At 36.7% G+C, this 21,323-nt stretch overlaps 1 protein-coding gene across 3 annotated transcripts in view; it reads left to right on the forward strand.

Annotated features, from left to right (window-relative positions):
- The window catches only part of SEMA3C (semaphorin 3C), a 120,765-nt gene that overhangs the window by 48,458 nt on the left and 50,984 nt on the right, over positions 1-21,323 (forward strand). The gene's annotated exons all lie outside the window — the stretch shown is intronic.

The following is a 21,323-nucleotide window of genomic DNA, read 5'->3' on the forward strand; positions in this document are numbered from 1 at the left end:
GCTACAAACACTTGCTTTATTAGTTTTACCATATTTACTAATTACTACACCTTCTTTATGCTATTTGAATGCTTGCATTGTCTCACAGCTAAATTTGCTGTTAGGCAATTATTGCTATTCAGTCAACATTGATGAATAGAATTCTTGTACTTAGACAGCTGAAGACTTCATATGGCTTTAACACATTAATTAAACCTGTTATTACTTAGCCTGCAGGACTGACTCTATACAGCTTAATCCTAGCTGTTATAGAAACAAATACATTGTGAGACCATAAAGACTTACATATTTCCAACTAGTATTTATGATTTCCCTATGCAGTGTTAGGCAACAAATGAAGCTACTGTGAAACATTTGTGCTGGGAAACATTATCAAAAACCTCATTATTATGTAGCCCAGTTTTACAGCTCAGTCAGTTGTTATATGGATGGGGAGAGACTCAATAAAATCAAGATTTGGTTTGCTACTGATAAACTCACCAAGATGAACTGCTAGCTTTCACATCATGACCAAACGTGGCCAGCAGGATGAGGGAGGTGATCCTACCTCTCTGCTCTGCAATGGTGAGACTTCACCTGGAGTACTATGTCCAGATGTGGAGTCTTCAGTATAGGAGAAATGTGTACCTGTTGGAGAGCATCCAGAGCAGGGCCACATAAATGATCCAAAGGATGGAACACATCCTCTTCCTAGCTGAGAGCTGGGGCTGTTCAGCCTGGAGAAGAGAAGGCTCTAAGGAGTCCTGAGAGCAGCCTTTCACCTAAAGGGAGGGAGGAGGGGGACAGACTCTTTAGCAGGGTCTGCTGTGACGAGTCAGGGGGAATTGGTTTCAAACTAAATGAGGGGAGATTTAGATTGGATATAAGGAAGGAATTTTTTACAATAAGGGTGGTGAGGCACTGGAATAGGTTGCTTAGAGATAGGGTGGGTGCTCTGTTCTTGGAGACATTCGAGGTCAGGCTGGACAGGAGTCTGAGCAGCTGATCTAGCTGTAGGTGTCCCTGTTCTTTGAAGGGGAGTTGGACTAGATGACTTTTAAGGGTCCCTTCCAACTCAAATGATTCAATGATTCTATGATTCTGTGATTTCATTGCACTCAATCCTTTCCCAGACTTACTCCTTTTGCATGGCTTTAGTGTCACTTTGTTTGATGAAGTATGCTTCAATACTTTCTCTTCCTGCCCTATTAAAAACAATGTTTTCTATTATATTTCATTCAGCTTTTTAAAAGGTTTTCTATTGCCACTAACACTATACCTAATAAGTCAAGTGCTTTATACAGAAGGCTCGCTCCCATGATCACCTTCACATCCAGCCCTTCCATGTCATGACTCTGCTGCCTCTGGAGCGATGCATGCCAAACCCAGCTGATTGTCCTGCTGCACTGGGAACTGAGATCGCAGAGTAGAGACCAGGGACTTACACAGCAGGAAGAGCTTAGGAGCACTCTCTAGAAGGCATGCTCCCTTGCAGAAATGCTTGGCTTCATATTTTCACCAGCACACCCCACACACCCTTTGCAAATGCCCTGGTATGGGGATGTAATCATTCACATGACCCTGTGTGGGGAGCCTGGAGTGTTAACAAAAACTTGGGAGGTCTAATGAGCTTGGACCAGGCCCTGTGGGAAAATTAGCATTGCTAATTTCCTATCTTTCAAGCATGTTTCAGTTTGTGTCAGAGGAAGAACTTTGAAAGTTACAGAACTTCAGGAAACATCCAAACTACTGCTGTTTTGAAGAAACAGGAGCTATTGCCACAAGTTCCATGATACTTCAGCCCTTCTTCCAGAGCTAAAATATCCAGCCATTCTTCCAGTTGAACGATAGAAGAATAGTGGGAACCAATATGCACACCAAGATTTCAAGGAATAAAATGCCAATTTTCTTTGATTCTAAGTAGATTGGCCTCATTTTGGAGGGATAGAAAAGGTTTTATTGTTTTATTTCACAGAGATTGAGTCATCTTCTATTCTTACTAGGAGACAGATATTTTCCATGACTGCTTTATGATTTTTTGCTGTACCAGAGATGTTGTTTTCTTAAGACTTTAATTCCTGATCTCCTTTAGAAGCAAGTCTTGAATTAGATTTTGTCTTGAATTAGATTTAGTCGTGCTTCTGCTCATTCCTATTGGTGTATGCCAGTGGTTAACATAAGATATTTTATGTCTCTATATTCACATTTCTCTGAACCCTTCTTCTCTGCCATGTGTTTGTTTGTTAAAAAACAACAACAACAAAAAAGACAACAAACAACATTCTCTGAACTTTTGACTTGTGTAATACTCCTGAAGGCAGTGATATTTATAAAGGGTAATGAAACATTTGTACCCTACTTTGATGTCTTGAAATAGGATGGCAGGGTTAACTGGAGACCAGTATGTCCTGCTGCTTGCTCCTGAGCACATGGGGCAAACGCTCATTCTTCTTCACTCTCTGAATTTTCTTTGAAGCACGTCTCCTGTGTTGAAAATGTCAATTATTCTACTTTTTTGGGCCAGAGCCCTCATATTTTTTTGTTTGGGACATTTGACAAGCCAAGACATACATACAGGGCCAAAATACACTTTTCTTAGGAACTTGAGAACTTTTTTCTCTCTGGATGTACATCTGAGTTCTCTTGTTCTCTTCTTCCTATTCTTCATGTTGTTTTTGTTTTTAGGATGGTGATGAGTTTATTCATTGCAATAGCATTCTAATGCAATGACATAAATCCTCTGCTAATAGGAAACAGATAATAAAAAGCTTTGTATACATTCAGTGCACAGCATATTAAGCACAGCAAGAGTAAGAAATGTCAGATAAGACAAATCAGAAAACTAAACAGAAATCAGTGGCTCTGTACATCGCAGAAAGCAGGTATAGATTTCAGCGACAAGGTGCTGAAGTAGATTGCATCCTTGTTTGATTCTAGAAAATCTGTGTTTGTGTGTGTGTTTTTTTAAAGTTTACGCAGGAAAGATCCTCCCCTCCCCTCCCCTCCCCTCCCCTCCCCTCCCCTCCCCTCTCCTCTCCTCTCCTCTCCTCTCCTCTCCTCTCCTCTCCTCTCCTCTCCTCTCCTCTCCTCTCCTCTCCTCTCCTCTCCTCTCCTCATCAGAGGTATTTTGTCAGATTGCCCTGCTGCTGTCATCTGTCACAAAAAAATGGAATGAAATATTGGTAGGAAGATTTGACCCCTACTATTATTCCACCAGCATCCACCTCTGACTCTGTGGGCCAACATAATGAAGCAGGAAGCATTTCTTTTGAGGCAGCCCTCAAATAACAAGCCCATCCTTTCCAGACAGTAAAATTTGAACTTCTTTGGACTAAATTTCATTTCTTGGTCAGTCAGTGTCATAATTTTAACCCATGAACAAAATATGAATTCTCATTGTGTTTCCAGACATTTTTTAGTTAAACCATAAGCCATTAATGGATGTTTAAAAATGGGTTTTCCAGATTTTTCTCCTAGTTAGTTTGCTGCACATGCAAGTAGGGATCCAGGGTATTTTTTTTCAAGAACACTGCAAGGGCTTTGGAGATTTTTACCAGGACTCTGAGAGGGGATCCTGGCTCTGCAGCATGCAGCCTCCTTGGGGATGACTCCCCAAATGATTTCTCTTTGCTTAGAGAAAGCTGCTCCCTTGATCCCCTGGGACATCATAGTGGGCTTAGCAGTTAGTACTACTTGGAGGTCATTTTCCCCCTATAAGTTTCTGATTTCTTTTCTTTTACTTAAAAATGTGCTGCTATTTTTGACAGAGATTGCCTTATATTTCAGTACAACTTGTTGTATGGAGCTGTAGTTTTGCTTTGAACTTCACATAAATTATGACTGTCAGACAAAATAAAGCATTGAGTAGATATATTAGCATTTTGAATGTTTGGAGAGTATCCTTCCATCATCCTTAAGCATATCCTTAAACCAGAATGAATCTTAAAAATAACTGTCCTTAAATGCCTGCAGGCAAGATTGCATACAAATAGGAGGAAAACAGTATGCAAACCAATTTTCATCTGCGTTGGCAACCTTATTTCTGAAGTGATATTTTCCTCTCTTCTTTTTGTTCTTTTTTCTCTTCCATGACCCTCCTAATTCTTGTTGATTGTATCCTCTGCTGGGATAGTAACATAACTGTGACAACCCAGTGTATATTTACAATATCCAGCTCAACTTTATCTTCTTATCTTTCAGTAAGACATTGATATGCTTTTTAAATCATTGACCTGACTATTCCCATTTAGTAATATGTAACTTAATGTTTTCATTTCCTTGGTTTTGGTTCTCTTTTTTGTTTGTTTGTTTGTTTGCTTTTTGTTTTTTGTTTTTTGTTTTTTTCCTTCTATGTGATTGTCTTTCTCTTTCCTGTTATACCTGGAATTAATGATAGGTCCAACAGAGCAATTAAACATGCTTAACTTGCATTTTTAAGATTTTTTTTTAATATTTTAAGTTAAACTGTACTTTAGTGGAGGCCATATTACAAATGTAGCCGATGAAAATCTGCCTCTTACTTTCTTGTATCCTGTTCAAAATCTTAAAAGTTCTTATTTTCTTTTAACCTTTTAACCTTGTGCTGATGAAAATACAGCCACCGGCCTTGCTGTACTCTTGGTGTGCAATAGGAGCAAGCACAATTGTAAATTTCTACATTGGACAGTTAAGCTCTGAAAACATATAAACACATTGCAAGGACATAAAAGGAAGGTGGAAGCTTATTAATTAAGGCTACACTTTGTTACTGTCTTGTTGCTAATGACTCCTACAGGTTTGTAACAGGTCAAGTTGTATGAATTAAAATGAATTGCAGCATTTGAACATAAAAGGGAAAAAAAAGAACCACTGACCTATGGGAAACAGTGTTTTAAAAATTGCCCGTGATCTTTTATGCTTTCCACCAGCCTTGATATCGAAGGGGAATTGGCACTGTTATGTGTGCCCTTATGTAGATTAAGTGAACTGAGAATTATTAGTAAATTGGAGTTAGATCCTCATCTCTTTAGACCACTTTTCAACTCATTAATTCAAGGCAGGTTCCTCTATAACTCCTTTCAGTGAATCTAAGCCACCCCCTGCTCTGCTTAAGTCATTTTTCTTTCTTAGTGAGAGTATAAGGAGCTTTTAGTTGTTAAAAGGCAAATGCCTGCAACAGACTGCATGACCTCCTGAAGCCTATCCTATCTGTGTATGGGAAAATTCACATCTTCTTGTGATAAGAATGTATTAACCGAAAAACAAAAAGTGGTGCAAACTGTGCTCCTACCTTCAGATAACCTAGAAATCTTAAAATGGATTTGCTAAGCCTCTCTTAATTGCGTAAGTATTGACCAAGTCAGAAAGGGTGATGAAGCTGTCAGTTTTTGAAAGAATGCACTTGCCTTTCTTCCTCTTTTACTTTTGCCAGCTTGCTTTAACCTAATGGCAATCCTGACTTTGGGTTGGTGGTTTGTGCTTCACAGAAAAGATCTTTGACCTTCCACTGACCTGCCTTGCTTAATATTCAAAGGCAGTCATTACATATCACTTTTCTGTGTGTTCCTTGCCTGTTTATTTGCTCCGAAGGATGATGCTTAGATTGTTTGTAATTCTAACTGCCACAAAGGATTTGGCCTTGGCTTGAGTCATTAATGTGGCTGAGTGATTCAACAGCAATGTTAATGTATTTATCTGGGATCCTAGCAGAGTGAAGCAGACTGAAGACAACTTGAAGGAATGTGTCTTAAATGAATATTGCTCTGAGACTGTTTGAAACATGTATTGGGAGCCTAATTTTTGTCAGCCTAAGCCACCATTTAAAACCTAGTTTCAAAAGAGCATTTGTGCAGACTCCTTTAAGCCATCATAAAACTTTTTTGAATTAATATTGCAATAAACTGCAGTTATGTAACATGCTGTCCCTGCCCTTCTGCACAGAAGTTCATAAACTGTCTGTGCCCTGCCTTGAGATGGTTATGATCTTAATAAACATGAGAGACCAAAGCCAGAAAGAAAAAAAGGGGAACTAAAATGATGCACCCACAATTGCACAGTTGGTCAGCAGCCAAACTCACATTAATCTAAAAGGTCCCCGTTGCCAGAAATGCGTGGTTTTTTCACTATGAAAAACCTGGGGAAGGACAGCTAAAAGGGAAGTATTTGAGAAACTGCTCTCCAGCAGACAAAAGATGTAAGAACGGTGTCTTCCATGGCATGACATGGAATCAGAAATATCCTGACCCTTATCACAGTGTTGTATTCTGACATACACACCCATTATAATTAAGTGCTATTTAGCTTGACATATAATGAATAGATGAGATTCTGGGAATATTTTAACACTTTGTCTAGTCCAGAGTGGTAATGTATATTTTTATGGTTTCACATCTTAACTGGTATCAGCAGTTATTTTATGCCTTTTTTACTTCTAGGTTTTTTTCAGTAAACAGGCAAGCTTGTTGAAATGCTTGCTCTTTTCTGATTAGAAGGTTTTTCCCAAGGCTATTGACATAGTTTTCTTTGTTCAATTAAATCTAGCCAAGTACTGTCTCCTGAGTAACAATACCATTCCATCAGAAGATACAGTTCCAACAAATTACACTTTTTATTCACTATAGACACATGTCAACATGCTATCACTATTAAAATAATTGATAGGCTTTATTTTAATTAAAATAATGCAATAACCATAAATAATCTTACCAGCTGATTCAAATACCATATTTTGTAACTAAATAGATAAAGTCAGCTACTTTAAGCAGATTTTTTGCTGAATACAAATAACTTGTGAACCAGTGCACAGGACAGAATGGTCTTATAGAAACTGTATTTTATAATTTTGCAGAACAAATGTTACACAAATTTTGGAAGCATGGTATTGTTCATGCTTGTACCTGAACTGTCTGTCACCTCAGTTGATGCCCACAATTTCATACCAGCTAAAAGTACCGCTTTGCTTTATTAGAGAGCTGGAGGAAAGAAAGCAGAAATGAAGGACAGAAGCTGTACTGATTATAAGATCTGTGCAGAGTTCTTTGTGAACAGCTTGTAAATATCAGTGACACACAGCCTGACTGAACTTGCATTTATTCATGAATATTTTTTACTTCTATGAAAAGTCCCTTTCTGATTGCTTCTATAAATGGAGTTTCCAGGACCTTTGCTTTGCATTTTCCTAGTGTATGACGGGCAGAAGGACGTTAAACAGCATTTAATGTTATCAAGAAATAAATGTAAATGTATTCAAATTGCAGATATCTTATTGCCTTCACTTCCTTCCTTTCCTCAAGTGTCACTTGCCTTCTAAGATTATAAATCCAGCAAGTTAAGGTGTCATGGTAATCACACTCCTGTCTGGGGGAGGCTGGTTTTCTTTTGTCCTGGTTGGAAGTTATGATGCAATTTTATATTCAACATACAAGGAATCAAATCTTCTTCATTTCCATGGCCAAAAACTCCACCATTGAAATGAGGAAAAAAAAAAAATCCCCAGTTAACAGTTTTCAGATTTTTATTGATTTTAATTTTATTTTTTTTTAACTATCGCTGTCACAGTTGGTCTTTGAGGAAGGAGATAAGCCAAAAAAAAAAACTTTACAATTTTTATCTTACTGAAGATTCACTTTTACTTCTAGTGTTGTCTCCTAAATGTTAAATGTCTAGTCTGAGTGAACTATTTGGGCCTCTTTCCTAATCAGGGAGGAAAGCAGGGAAGGGAGGGGAGCAGAGGGGAGGTGAGGGCAGGGTGGTGCTCAGGGACGTGATTTAGTGGAGGGTTAGAGTTAGAATTAGGGTAGTGTGGTTAGTTCGTGGTTGGAATTGGTGATCTTTAAGGTCTTTTCCAACCTGAGCAATTACATGATTCTAAGGAAGGAAGGAAAGGAAGGAAGAAAAGAACCTGCAAGAAGTTTGAAATAAATGACAGAGAAAAAACTGAAATCAATATGGACTAATGTGTTTAGTTCATCTGTCACTATTCCTTGTTTCAGAAAACTGTGTATTGATTTGGCTTGATAAAGGGACAGGGCATTTGTCAAGCAGTGAACAGTCCAGATCAGCCGTCTTTGCTTCTTTTAATTTGGATCAGGCAATTTGACTGTAACCACATCACATCTGCATGACTACTCAACGATGGCTTATCAGAAACAGGCTGAAGAACAAAATGGAAAATGTTTCATCAAACTCCAGAATGTTTTCTTTATTATGAAATAACAGCTATTGGTGAATCCTTTTGGTAGTCATACTTAGGAAGGTGAAATGGAATTGCTGTACTAGATTTAACTGTAGAAGAGATGACAATAGTTGAGACACACCAAAAGTTCAAGTAAGTAAAGTATAGTATAGGAAGGAAGGATAACATGAAATATAACCAGTATAACATTTTTTAATCTAAACTGACATCTAGCTGGGAATTAACAACCTAAGTTCAGTATATTAAAGGAAAATCCAGCCTAGCTCATAATCTGAAATATTCATCACTGAAAGCTGTACCACTAAGCATATTCAGTACTGTCTATGTCTTTGGATTGGATTGTCTAACACAGAAGTGTTTCTCAGCCTAAATCCTTTCACAAGCCTGATATGCATGGGTAGGCTCTACCAACATGCACCCAATGGTTTGTGATAGTCATAAGCACTAGACAGAAAGGCTTTTGATGTCCACAGTATTCTTCCAAGAAGCTAGAGACTTGTGCTCTTCTCAGTTCCCCCATGGGGCTGCACTACTAGAGTGAAAGTCTGACACATACTGCAAAACTGAGAATCACATAACTAAGAACTATTGTCTGTTCTCCAGTTCAGCTGTAATAGCAGTAGAGTGCAGTGGTCTGTACTTCTAGGTCATTTCTAACCATGAGCTCATATTTCAACATTTTTTGGAATTTCATTTGCAGCCAACTGGTAAATTTGCTAAATTTGGATAATTTGTTTCTGATAGCTGGTTTTGCTTGGAGAGTTTAGAATTGATTTCTAATGCTTTAGACATATTTTATACCAGATCTCTGTTGATTTTAGTGGTGTTGAGAATGGAAATTAGGAGCAAAGTATTGGAAAATGAGCTCAACAGAATGCTGGTCAGTGACAGTAAAGCCCTGAATTGTCAGAATTCTCAGCCCAATGACATTCCCAAAAGAGGGAGTAGAATTGATAAGTTCTGTAACACAAATCAGAAAGACAGATATCTCTAGACTGCAGTGTCTTTAATGGTTAATAATTAGTCTTTATAATGCTGCCAAAAATATGTAAGAATAGGCTGAAATTATTTCTTCTGCACTCCTGATGCAAGAAATTCCACTTCTAAAATCATTCAGTGCAACTAAACCAAAAAGTAATCCAGCACTGAACAGTAAATAGAGGCAAGGAAGGGGAGCAGCTCTGAAGGATTAGCTCAATAAAAGTAAAAGTTATTAGATTTACTTTTAGGTTTTAATAACTGATGAACAGTTGAAGTATATAGTGAAATGCAATGGAAGCGACATTATTTAAAAGTGCTAGTAAAAATGTAGATATAAGTAACATAGTAGTGAAAATTCTAAATACTAGCTTAAAAGATTTGACTTATTAAAAATATTTTTAATCCAAGCTAAGAGTTCAGAAGGTAACTGTTTGGCATTTTTCTGCCTTGCCTTGCCTTGCCTTGCCTTGCCTTGCCTTGCCTTGCCTTGCCTTGCCTTGCCTTGCCTTGCCTTGCCTTCCCTTCCCTTCCCTTCCCTTCCCTTCCCTTCCCTTCCCTTCCCTTCCCTTCCCTTTTTTTTTTAAACATGCATTAACTGAACTTGATAGTAATTCTGAAAGGCAGGTAAGTGTGATATAGCAGAACATATAGCAGATGGTTAGATGGGCATAAATGGAGAGTGAGAGATTTGTTCAAGGTCAGAGAGCAAGTGCCCGGGAGTTCTGACTTATAGTTCCCTTTTCTGACCATGAAACAAATCTCCTTTGTTCTTGCTGTTCTTATATTATACTTTAAATGAATAGTCATATTATGTTGCTTGTGCCTCCAATATATGAGTACAAGGCATACACAAAGGAATCAATCTATGAATTTTGGCATAAAGTTCCCTTTAAAGTTAGTGTAATTTTGTTTTGTTTCAGAATCAAGTACACAGAGTTATGTATTGAGGGCAGTTGCATCATCCTCTAGTACAATTAATAGTTTACTACAAATCTAAGTGGTTGATCATGGTTGACTTCTATCCTGTATTCTCCACCTATCCACTACCTCTTCTAATCCTATTCTTACAGTGTCCAATTTTAGTCTGCCTGGAATCTACATACCCTTTCTTTTTGGAGTGCTCTCAGTCCTTTGTTCCTTTCTATGCTGAAACTGTAAGAGATTCATAAAATACTTCAGCAGAATATGTTACTTTTCTTGGATCTTTTTTATCTGAAGCTACCATTTATCTTCATTTTTCTCTTTGTTGATGTTCAGCATACCCAAATGAACTAAAAGCTCACTCCTGTTAGAGCCTAAAAAATTTTCTAGAAGTGGTGCAGTTCTGGTCATGAGATTCTTTGTAACTCAGAGTTGAATATAAACATGTAGCTTTTCTCAAAAACTTTTTGATATCTGTGGACAAGGAAAAGGGGCAATCCTTATACTTTTCCCTTCTTTAGGCCAAATAGTAGATGGTCATCCTCCTGAATAAATATGGCAAGTCTAGTTTAAACATGGAGTGAGTGACTGCAGAAGATTTGTTTATTTAAATGGATTCCCATTCAGATGAAATCTAAACAGAAAAGCATAAAAGTTATCTCTTAAATCCAAACCAGTTTTAGCCAAGTTTATTACGCCTGAAGAGTCTGGACTTAAAACATTAACAAACAAAAGAAATCTTCCTTTTTGCATGTGAAACACACTTGAAATAACTTCCTCCAGCTATTTCATTTAATTTCAAAGTCTTTTGTACATTACCAAATACTACCCAAAAACAATTCAGTCAAGTAAACAGTAAACTGTTAACTCCACTTTACATATGTAACTCATATGTTTATGTGACAAGTTTAAGTCAAAAAGCAAAATACCATTAGGGTGGGATTTAGAGCTGAGTGGACTCTAATCCACCAGGCTGAGCCCAGTAAACATGACTTTTATTGTGCACCCAAATACCAGCTGGTGATCACTTGAAGATTGATGGTAGCATGCAGCTCTGGAATGTGCTCCTAAATTCACTCTTTGTGTCAGTCTTCATGGTGTGAAAAAGAATGAAATATGGTTATGTTCAGTGTGTTTAAACAGCAAGCATGCTACCTACTGAACACATCTCCCCATGGAGCACGGGTGTAACACTCTTTCACTCCAACTGAGCCAGCAATAGGAACAGCCACATCTTGTAAAAGGCACCTAATAGTGACTGACCACCCTTCAGCTTCCAAATCCATAGGGAAATAAAATAAGCATAAATAAAATGGTATTCACTGCAAACTTTTGGAAACATTTTGTTGCTGAAGTTGACATTAAGAAAAAAATCCTGTCATAATTAATTTACCACTGAAAATACTCATAACAATCAGAGTGTAGAGCTACACGGCCCACACTGATGATGAAATTAATAACTTCCAGTTGTGTCCAGCCTCTGAAATCCTCTTTGAGACATGACCAAACCCTGTGTTTAGTGAAGCAGTTTGTGATATCAAGTTATTTGGAAAAAATATCAATATGCAATCTGATGTAACTACATGGGTATTCTGATAGGAATGGATAGGTATTAATATACATACATACATACATACGTTCATACATACATACATAAATAAGGGAAATATTTGAGGGTAGACTTTGCCTTTACTCTTCTCACAAGCCAAGAGTTCCTTGACTTCAGGAAACACCCATGTCCTGAACACAGCTTGCTTTCTTTCAGTGCAAAATACTGGTGGCCTTTCCTCTTGAATGCAAAATCAAAGAGGCCAAACTAGATTACAAAGGATTATTTAACCATAAAGAACAACAAATAAATGTAGGAATCGTGGAGAAGTTTTCTACTATTCTCATATTTCTGTTCTAGAGGTAAAAATGTCAAGAGGAGGTTGGGGTAAATAGAACCGTGAAACAACTCTGGAATCAAGTGTGGCTTTCTGTCTTGATAAAGTTGGTTATCTCCAGTACAATGACCCATCTGGCAGCATGCTGGAGTAGAGGTTCATTGAAGGTTCACTGAAGGAGGGATGCCATTTGTTAACCTCCAGCTGCTTTGTTTTCTCACATAGTGCAGAAAGGATATGTGCTTCCTTCATCTTTCTGAGATGTAAAGTGTAGCTTGGTAGCTTTCTAAGTTGGTAACTTAGTATATAGAGACAATTCTCAAATGTACAGACAGCAGATATGTATACATCATCTACTGACATACTGATACTTCAAGGAAACAAGAAAATATTCTAAAATAGGAAGCAGCAGCTTACCTAGTTGTGTCATGTCACCATCCCACATATCTGTTTCTTTATTTTAATATAGATGATTTCTTTTACTAACAACTCTCCTTATTCAGTATTGACAAAGTCTAATAGTATCACCCATTAATTTACCAGTCCATTGAAATAAATTTATTAGTGAAATTCTTTTGAATGTGAAATACTGCCCTACAAATCTTACTCAGCTCATGGCTGAGTAAATTTAACATTATTTTATTGAAGAATGAATTCAAGCTAAGCACTTGGGATTTAGCTTGATCTTTTTCTGTCTGATGTTTGCCCGTTAGCTAATCCTAATTTGATTAGAACGATAATAGTAATAATGAAATTGTAACCAAGCCCGCATATACTAAGCTTCCCTTTTTACTCAGAATAAGGGCAGGAAGTGACCTCTGAAGGAAATCTGTGGATAATGTGGCATGGCTCAGAACACAGCTGAAGTTCTTTGGATCAATAAAAATAGGGATTACTGCAGCATGGGCAGTAATGCCAATCCTAGATATGGAGAGATCGGCTGAATCTCTGAGGAGGTTGCTCTTTGAAGGAGAAAAAGAAATATAATGAAATGAGTTCTTCTATCTCACCACAGTGAAAGGATTTCATATTTATTACAGAGCTCATAATATGACATTTCAGTAATTGAGCTATTTTTTTCTCAATAAGCTTTTATTTTATCTGGCCGTAATTCTGCTGCATAGCAACAATATATGGGGAGACAACAGGAATGACTCTCCATTTGACTTGAAGTGGAAAAGTTTCTCAGTCAGAAAATAATTTAAAAGACCAGTATTATACTTTAATTATTTAAGGTGCTGAAGATTTTGCAATATTCGATAATTCTCTATTCCAGTTCTCCATGAATGTTCAATGAAAATTTATTATCCTCTGAAAAACTTCTCTTTTTGTGAGTGGCTGCCTTTGTCAAGCTTCGTGAGGGACAAAACATATCTACATTATACTCATTAGTAAAACTCCAAAGAACAATATTGCAGAGACAGTTCTAGCAGTAAAATGTCCTACCTTTCATTGAACCTTACTTACACTCTCCCTGCTCCTCTCCTTCCCTCCCTGACATGCAAAAATATCCCAGCTGCCCTAAGCTGTCTCCCATTTATGGGGAGCAAACAGATACTCAAACCTAAACTTTAAAAGGTTTAATTTTATCATAAATAATAGCAGCATGAATGAGATGCAAAACTAATACTAAGTCCACCCAGACCTCTTTCTCCTCTCAGAGATAAAAGGGATGAAGATGAACAGATGGGGAGAACAGTTCTCATGAGTCTCATGTTTCCGCCAGTTTTTAGTAAGGAATAGCGCTGTTTTAAGTCTTAAATCATTTTTTTAGATGGACGATCCTAATAATTCCCTTTCTTTCATTTATCATATCTTTTTTTAAGCATGGATCAAAGAGTTTTCATGTCTGCATGCAGTAAAGGCTTCAGTTGGCCAGTTAGTTTTGATAACTACTTGGAACATTTCTGTATATGAATGAGAATCACGCAAGGAATCACAACCTTTCCTCCAGTGATGCAATTGCTGGTTCATTTGGGGAAAAAAATAAAAAACAGAGAGAGCAAGAAGACACAAGAGATTACAGTGAAAAGATTTACTTCTCTCAGTAGAATTTGTCTGACTTCTCCATGGATGTGTTGATTTTTTAACTCACTTCATGTCAAAACTATTGCAGTATTTGGCAGTCTAAAGCTTCTCACTTCTGAACCTGGAAAACAAAAACAAAAACTTATCAGATGCCAGTGGGAAAGCCACCACATGCACACAGGCTAGAGTATGAGAGCAGTTCTGTTTGTGGAGCCTTAGGCAAGGTGGCAAGGACCTCTCATCTCCATTTGTTTCAAAAAGAAGCAAAAGAGTCAAGTCTTCATTACTGTGAGCAGACTCTGAAGAGCGGTTAACTTTCTACACAAGGCGTAGAGGGGGCTGCCATCCAACATGGCTACCTCAGCTGCAGTAATTTTAATACCAGTTGGCTTGTTTATGCAGACCTCCACACTTGCCAAGATTGTTTCTTTGGTTATGAGACCAAAAACTTCTAGTGTGTTCTGTAGGGTGGCAGTATTTGAGATGTCTTCTCACTCACACACAGACAGCCCTTCTCCCCCCTCCAGTCATGCTAAGGAATAAAGTTGATGATCAGTACAATTATAACTTCACTCTGCCTATTAAAAAATAAGAAGGCTACATTTCAGCTTTTTTTTTTAAATACCTACAGAGATTTCAGAGGGGTTATTCCATGTTTACTGTGAGATAAGTGGATGAATGTTATGCCTTGAAGTGTCTGTAGCCATATGAGGCTGTGTGGCTGAAGGGTGTGGGTGGTCGTGCATAATTTTCAATGAAGGAATCTCAATATTGGAATCTTTGGCAAGACTTGGAATTGCAATGCAACTGCAGTTTGGAAAATGTTGATGTTTTTTCCAGGTTCTGTTGTGGAATGTGGTATGATTTCATCATGACAATACCTCTGTAAATCAAAAAGAAAGAAAAAAAACAAGCCAGCATTTTAATACTGTCTGTTCTTCATAATATAAAGCTGCAGTAAAAATGCACTTAACCTGATGGAATACAGTACATTGACGAATGTGCCACAGAGCTATGCTGCTGCAATTTGCCACGCAGAAGCAACTAACTTTCTCTCACTGTATGTTTGCCTTTGCTTAGAAAGCACATTCCTCCTGTGCAAAACTGGCAGCTGCCCACACCTCAGAGGGTCTGCCTGTCTTTTTTCAGCAAATCAAAGAGGAAAACATTCTGATAGTTGTGGAAGAAATATTAAGAAAAGCATAATAAAGCTCTTTCACAAGTGATTAGCCCTTCAGAACAAATTTTGAAAATCTCCAACAAAAGCAGGTTAATAATCCATGTTACCAGGATTTTGGGACTTCTGTGTGTTCTGTGAATTGTAAAAAGGGAATCGTGTATAGACATATGTGAATGCTCTGCTTAAAGTTAACTATTAACTGGTAAGTGTTTTCCTATCAACACATGGTCCCCCTTCACAAAGAGCTATTGAGCTTTTTACGGCTCCTAATGTGTATGTTGAGCTGCCCAAGGTGACAGATTGTGCTTCAGACACGCTAGACCTCTGGGCCTCATTCTCCAAAGACTTCACCTTGGCACTATTATTTCTATTTATAAAAGACTTCATTATCATAGACCAGTAATATGTAAATTCCATTTTCAACTTATTTAGCAAACATACTAAGAAGTATTCAAGTTGCATAGTGAGATTGGATTACATTTACATACAGTTGACATTTCCATGTTATTTATCCTCATTCCAAATGCAGCAATTTAAGTTTCCTCCTAGCAAATTACATGTTTTAGCTCTGGGCAAAGCGGGCTCTTGTTTCAACCTGTACTGCTGAACTCCCTTCCTCCCTATCCTCCAAGTGATCTTGTTAATTAGTTTGCCTCTGATTTTATGAGCACTTGTAAATCTATTTTCTCCCCTTACACTCACTTCTTTTTCTTTTTCTTTTTCTTTTTCTTTTTCTTTTTCTTTTTCTTTTTCTTTTTCTTTTTCTTTTTCTTTTTCTTTTTCTTTTTCTTTTTCTTTTTCTTTTTTTCTTTTTCTTTTCTTCTTTTTCTTTTTCTTTTCTTTTTCTGAGATAAAAACGAAACTCAAAGCCTTTCAGACAGTCAGAAGTTAGCAAGTATGCTCACAATTTCCAGTTCTAATAAGCCTATTGCCTCTTCATAGAAAAAGGCAAGTTTCCTTCTAATGGAGTTTTAAAAAGTGGCAAGATTCCTGATGTGTGAAGAAGAGATAAAGAAAAAAAGAAAAGGTCAAAGGTCCACCTGAGCTTTTTGGGCACCGAGCGGTTAAGGCACACAAGGGACTGACAGGGAGCACATCTGGCTGCTGATGGCTCTTTGGCCAAACAACTATGGACCCATTTATAATCAGCTTCACTTGGGAGTGGGCTGAAGGTTGGCTTGTAGTTTGAACACAGCAAGAGCTACAGCAGAACGCTTTAGCAGGTCTCTCACTCCCTTAAGTGAAAGGAATCAATACAGATTTTTTACAGAATAGGTATATTGATGGAGCAAAGGTGACATGTTCTGAAGATTTCAGAAGGAAATATGTGGACTGTGTATTTCTTTGCAAACATAAAAAAGAACAGTGTATTTTTATGCAGTTGTGTTGAGAACTGTAAAAAATAACAATCTTTTTCTACTTCCTTATATTAAAGAAAAAATCAGAAATAAGAGCAAGAAAATAATAGTTAAAGTCATTAGGATCTTATGAAATCCATTATCTTCTAAATACTTCTTTTCTAGTCATTTCTGCTAGAAGGATAGAAAACAGCTAGTTAGTTAATGCAGAATAGGATGGAAGATGTTAAAAATATGATCAAAAAGAGCCTTTCTTCTGGCTTTCTTCTTTTTAAAATACTTTTTCTAACTTTTTTTTTTTTAACTTCATGAACAAATCATTTTTTTATGTGTTCAGTTGTGATTGAAGAGTAAAATGGTACCATTTCTATTAGATACTGTAAGCAAAAACATTGTTCTACTTAAGGATTTAATTCTTGAGGAGAAAAAAAATAAAAGAAAGAGATGGAAAATTTGTTCTATTCCTGCTTGTAGAAGCTGAGATTTTATATTGCAGTCTCACATTTGGCATGAGCTGGCACATTTGCTGGCACATACTAATGGTATAATGAGACTTAAGAGGCTCTTTCAGTCTCATTAAGTCGGGGCTAATGTGTTCAAGCCCACTGCTGGATGCACACAGCCTGCTGCTGGTGGCATCCACAACTCAGAATAAAAGAGAACAGTGCAGTTTTCCTCACTTTCAAATCACTATGGCTATGTAGAATCTGTGCCAATTTGGGCAGTAGAGATTCCCTGTGGAGAACCTTTCTCCAGAAATCTAGATTCCTCCCCTTCAATGTTCTGTCTGCAAATCCATTGCTCTACTTTATTATACTTTATTCCTTTTTTTTTTTTTTTTTTTTTTTTTTAACATCTAAATCTGTGCTTCTGCTCTGAAGCTTCCCCATAAAGAAACCTTCTGAGGATTAATTCCTGTGCCAACAAGAAGGAGGAAGAAAACATATTATTTCTTGTACTTTACCACAGGGGATCCTAAATTAAAAGCTTGATATATCATCCTAGATCGGCTCAAAGAGATCATGCCAGCTTGGAAACCCACAGACATTTGAATGCTGAGAAGCTGACATGCACTCTCTGACCGCCCATCCAAATCTTATCTGTGGATAAACTCAGTGCCTTGGACATGGGCTGGGGATGGTTGCATAGGAAGGTGTCACTAAATACTGCATTAGTTTTATTAGTGTATACATATTAGTATAGGATTGATGCTGATGAAGTCACATTAAGGTTTGTTTTATCTTACACATTGGAGATTATTATATCCCTTACATTAGGAAGGTCAGGTTATGTTTTCAGACACCAGTGAATGTGAAATAAGTGCTAAAAGGGTCGTGTCAAGTAATGAAATGTGGCATTCAGAGGACTGCCTGATAAGTGAATCATATGTACATGTGCAGTTTGGATAGTTCAGGTATAACAGAATGTGTTTGTCAATGGAAGGAGATATCTCCACATTCCTGGATTTCCAGTCTCTGATTGCTGTGATTTGCTTTGTTCACAGTGTGCTTTTAGCATTAAAAAGGCTTTTGTGATGTTAACAATAGATACAGCACAAATATATATATATATTTTCCTTCTGCAAGATCAAGTCATTTTCTCCAAAATATTTGTATTAACTTTTATGTGGGGGGTTAGAAGGATAATTAAAGAGTGCTAATCTAATTTTCAGTAAGCCATATGCTGTGCACATCAAAAATTCCTGGTCACTGGGAGCTCCAGAGTGTGCACTTCAATAATAGTTGTGGGGAGAAAGTTCATTGATGCTTTTGTTCTTCCTCAAAAGAGAAGAGCTGTTCAACCATATCATATTTCTAATAGTAGGAATAAACTTGTTATTGGTGTTATAATCCTAGGAAAACCAAAACCAAGTTCACTGACCTATAAGAAAGGATGGACAAATGTTACTCTTGCATCATAAGTAATGGCAGTTATTTGCATGTATAATATATTATTATGTTCACTTTGATTGCCATAGAAAAATATTAATATTCACAAGGATCTGTCTGTGACACTATTCTCCTTAGAGACTTCACTGCCTTGAATGCCTAGGTAAATTCACAAAGCAGGGAATAAAATATGTTTAAAAAAAAACTGTAAATATTTAAATCATTTTTTCCAAAATCTGACAAAAGGGATGGTGGAAGGCCTTGCAGCATTTTTTAAGCCACTGCACTTTCTAATTAACAGCATTTAGATAGTGAATTTTAAAATAATAATTATTATCATCCCTAGATGATTGTGTGGTAAATTTTGTTAAGTGAGAAGAAAATAATTATAGATTATAAATTCCCTCCCCACTTGATTGGGGCCTCTAGTAGGCAATGAACTATAAGCTTCACCTCTGAAAGAAATAGAGGTAATAAATCATGAGAGTCTTTGTTTTAGGGCAGTATTCTACTGAATTCAAGGGTTTACCTTCCATCATAGACACGGCATTGAGTCTTCATAAGCCAGTGGCATGTCATAAGGTGCTCCCCTTATCAGCAACTTGATAGAAACAGAGTACCCTTCTGATGCCTTAGAAAGAAAATTATCTTTACAAAGAGGCTAAAAAATCCAGTCAAGTAATGGATTTCTGTAAGTAGCAGTTATGGAAAATGAATATCTGTTGCTATTTGCATGTCAGTCGTAGTTTACTCACTATTATGTTTATTCTAACTGAAGCTACAAGGGAGGACATTACATTGTGCAATCAATATGCTCACATTCACACAGTGTTGTGCTGGAAACTGCTGCCTTTCCCGGTTTGTCTGTGCTTTTCTAGCATATCAAGTATACAGTTATGAGATGGTTCAATTTCATTTTAGAGCTGCCAGACATTACAGTAAAGTTAATAACCCACCCAGGAAAGAGGGTGAGGAGTAGCTTCTCAGGCATGTTACAAAAGGTCAGTCTGAGAATTTCAGAGAGAGCAAAGGGTCTGAAATTTAATGGCAGTATGAATGAGTCTCCCAGGTGCTTTTGAAAATGTCAATTAATGTTTACATAAAGACATTTTTAAATAGAGTAAAACAATTGATTTTTCAATGACTGAAGATACATTTCTGAAAATTATATGGACAATTTTCATATACATTTAAAGACTCCAGTTTCATTTTAAACTCTTAAGCACAGCCTGTAGGTCTTGACTGAATGTTTAACTTTTGCTGAGCAAAACATGAAATAGAAATATTAATAATCTTTTTAATATTACCGTAAATAAAGGCATGTAGGAAACCATTTGAAAGCTATCATGTCTAAGTCAATCAAAACATCATATCTTTCAGTCATCAAAGGTATTTTTCATCTTTCTGTGAAGCTATGTAATAATCAATACAAAAATTAAGTAGGGTTATGTATCATATTTATCAGTAAAAATCATATTCTGTTAAGAGTTCTTTCAATCATTAGTTCTGTAGTAAAGAGATAGCTCAGTCCTCTTCAGGACTGCAGAGTTTGCCTTTGTGTTGTATCCAGCCTGTCAAAAATTCCTCTCCAAGAAAAAACATGTACTTCTAGCTAAATATGTTTTGCAGAAAGTACATATTTACTGACCATTTTATTTTTAATGTGGAGTAAATATCCAGTAATATTTTTTGTTTTGAGAGTTTTGCCTTCCAAAATGTTATCGTCCCACATTAATCTAGTCATTTGAAAATCTAACGTGACTAATTTTTGATAAATTATCTACCCTTATCTGTAGAAGATGCTAGAACAAAAACCTTGATTTTGGGTTAGTGGAAAACAAACAAACAAACAAACAAACCACACCTCACAGGCTTTAGAAACAGAGACAAGTCTTATTTTCAGTTTATATACAGTTTATAAGATGTGGGCTGAGAGCCCAATCTATGAATTTAGGAAGACCTTATCTATATTCTGTATTCTATATTTGCCACCCTGTTAAAGTCAGAGGGAACATGTCCCTGATCACATCATAATAATATGTGAAACATTTAAATACAGGAAAATTGATAAAAGTTTTGGTTGTTTTCCATTATCAATTTTTGAGAAATATCCCTTCTATTATTAGTGAGAAGAAAATTAATCTGAATAGAGGCCAAAATATGTTGGCCAAGCAAAAACAGAAAGGCTGATCTTTTTCAAGGGCAGCAAGTAATACTTACATTACAAATGTTTGTGCTATTCCTGAAACAGGCCTGATCCTGCACTGCTGAGATCAAAGGATGTTTTTCACTTCAATTCCTTGAAGAAAGTTCTAAGTGAAGGAATAGAACAACAGCAAAAGAACTAGTTCTACGTTTCGGGTAGTTTGGTCAATAAGCAATAAGCAAACAACATAATAAACGAGCATATCTAGGCTTGATCAAATACTTCTATATTTTTTCAACTTTTTTTATTTTTATTTTTAAATAAGCCATGAACGGTGATGAAGAACTGAAAAAAAAAATTGACTTTGGAAACAACAAAAATCTATTGTCAATGAAGCCCGGTCAGGAATATAAAATTAACTATTCTTGCACAGTTTGCATTGACTTTTGGATTCTGCGCTGTCATAAATTTCAAAATGGATTGAAAATACTGATTAATTTAATATATGATCTTCCTTAAAAACCAAAGCTGTAAATAATTGTGCCCATTAAAATAAGGACTTATTACATGACTGAATAACGGCAATGCTGGATTTTTATGAGCTACGCATAGTTACATAGTATATGAAAAATTTGCATTCAAACCAGGAATTGCATTGAAACTACTGTGTTATTACTAAGTGTCTGATAAACGTTTTTCTTCTTTGGTTGGCCTTAGTTGAGTTCAAAGATTTTTTTATTTAAAAAGTGTTGCAGTTTTGAAGTGATAATGGCAACTGAACA

Source organism: Lagopus muta, chromosome 1, assembly GCF_023343835.1.
Source record: "Lagopus muta isolate bLagMut1 chromosome 1, bLagMut1 primary, whole genome shotgun sequence".
NCBI classification, from domain to species: domain Eukaryota; kingdom Metazoa; phylum Chordata; class Aves; order Galliformes; family Phasianidae; genus Lagopus; species Lagopus muta.